Consider the following 2,598-nt stretch of genomic DNA (forward strand, 5'->3'; position numbering starts at 1 on the left):
CTTGGGGCACTGGCAGGCAAAAAGAGTGTGCGGTTAATAAAGATGTTGGTCCACGAGGCATAAACCAGGTGACGAGCCAGCTTGGGGCAAGGAGCTAGGAGCTCACTCGCTGCAGAAACCTCAAAACCTGGAACACGGCTCCCCTGGGAACTGGAGCTGTGCCATCGGCCATGTGATTATAACGGGGTAATTGCTTCTCGTGCTCTCTGCACAAAGCTAATGCTGCTAGGCCTGAAATAGAGGCCTGTGCTTGACGCATTGTCTATAAGACTCGAAGCCTTTTGTACTTTCCCTGCCTTCTTTGCCGGGTGCCCAACACCCTTTCTGGAAGGAAGACTGCCCGGGGCCACCTTGCCAACACAGCAGAGGCACGCCCAGACCTCACCTGGGTCCTGGCTGCCTCTCTCGGGTGCTCCCAAGTCACCGCGGGGGTTGCAATTCCGGGTTGTTAAATGCCAGGGGACCCCAGGGCTCGCTGTGGAGCTCAACAGATCACTGTGAAAGGGGTCTTCCTGGCCCTCCCGTTTGCCACGGCCCCTCCAGGTCCTGATATTTTCCACCTGCAGTTCCCTCTGTCCCCTCAGCTCCGTGTGACATCACAGCCTCCTAATGACCCTGAGTGACCAGGGTCCCTGTCACACCACGCACCACCCAGACCCCCTGCAAGGGCTCGGATCTGCAGCTTACAGAGCCTCTGCTGGCCCAGGCGAGGTGAGCAAGACGTCCACTTGAAGGACATCAGTGAAGGAGTCGCCAAACCAGTCACCTGGACAAATATCTCAGGGCAAAACAATGGCACATGGTGCAAACCAACATTTTATTTATTTTTTCCTACCGAGGGTCCAGCCTCAGATATTTTCATTGAATTGGTCCAGAGGGAAGCCTGAGTATTAAGAGCTTTTATTCTTTCTTTATTTATTCATGTATTTTTCATTTTCCTTTGTGAGACAAAGAAACAGAGAGAGCCCTACCACCAACTAGTTCACTCCCCAGATGGTTGTAATAACCAGAACTGGGCCAGGCCAAAGCCAGGAGCCCAGAACCCACTCTGCCACATGAGTGGCAGGACACAAGGCCATCACCTGCTGCTTCCCAGGGTGCAGGTTGACAGGAAGCTGGAATCCAGAGCGGAGCCAGCTCTCAAACCCAGGCACTCCAGTGTGGGATGTTCAAGACTGTTCGATTGATTTGAAAGGCGGAGTCACAGAGAGAGAAAGAGACAGAGAAAGAGACAGACAGAGAGACAGAGACAGAGATCTTCCATCCACTGGTTCAGTCCCCAAATGGCTGCAAGGGCCAGGGTGGACCAGGCAGAAGCCGGGAGCTTGGAGGGTCATCCGGGTCCCCACATGGGTGGCAGGGGCCCAGCACTTGAGCTATCTTCTCTTGTTTTCTGTGGGCCGTTAGCAGAGCTGGCCGGATCAGATGTGCAGCAGCCGGGACTGCAAGCAGCGGCCATGCTGGATGCTGACGTCACAGGCCGCGACATAACCCACTGCACCGTGACGCCGGCCCACAAGCAGCACATTAACCGGTGTGCCAAACACCCACCCACAATTCCACCATTTCAAATAAAGCCAGGATGGCGAGGCGGGGATTGCTGTAGCACACAGTGCTGAGAGCCTGCCCCAGTCTCTCACTCGGGGCCTGGGCTGGGGCTGGAGGATCTGCAGGCTTAACAGGACCCCAGGCAAAGCCGCCATCACTGCCTCAGGGCCTCGCCTGAGGACTGGTGCCCACGGGACCCCACGGCCAGCTCTGGCGCAGCTGGCGCCATGACACTGAAGGAGACAGGACGTCCCTGAGACAGCAGCCCCCTTCCTATGCCGTTTCTCCCTTCTGGGGTGTCACTTACCTGCCACCAGCCACAGCCTGAAAACATTCACGGAAAATTCCAGAAGCGAGCAATTCCCGACTTTTCAATTGCTGGTTTGAGCAGCGTCGGGAGAGCTCACACTGTTCCGGTGCGACCCCCCGCCCCCGCCAGGATGACCCTCATTCCTGCGTTCGGCATAGCCATGTTCTACGCCCACCCGCCCCGTGCCGGCTCATAGACGAAGGCCGCAGCCGCAAGGTGCTTATCACAGCTGATTGTTCTGCTGCATTATTGGTGTTAGGAATCTCTACCGTGCCTCACCAGGGGCAAACACAAAGTCGATAGAGAGTTTCCGGGGTCTCAGCCATCTCAGGGGGTCGGGAGAACCTGTCCCCATGGATGGGGGGAGGGGGCCGCATTTCATTCCTGTTGTTCCTTCCAGCACACTGGGCTCCTTCCTGCCCCGGGGCCTTCATGGTGCTGCTCCCCTGAGCTGGAATATGTGTGCCCGGCCCTCGATCCGGGACCTGCACACAAGCAGCTACAACAGCAGGAGAGTAACCGGGTGGTGCTCCTGGCTGCAGCCTGCCAGGGCCTTGCCCTGCAGCCCTGAGAAGAACCGGGAACGAGACCCCCACTCACGGGGCGTGGGCGATGGGGGGATGCATACTCACAGCACCAGTTCCCACGTGGGAGTCAGAGATAGAACTGTGCCCCCCAAAATGTTCCCAGGCGGAAGTCCTGCCCCCCAGGACCTTGGAACATGACCTTGGAGGCAGGGG

Source organism: Oryctolagus cuniculus, chromosome 7 (assembly GCF_051225735.1).
Source record: "Oryctolagus cuniculus isolate XC-2025 breed Fujian yellow rabbit chromosome 7, ASM5122573v1, whole genome shotgun sequence".
Classification (NCBI taxonomy): domain Eukaryota; kingdom Metazoa; phylum Chordata; class Mammalia; order Lagomorpha; family Leporidae; genus Oryctolagus; species Oryctolagus cuniculus.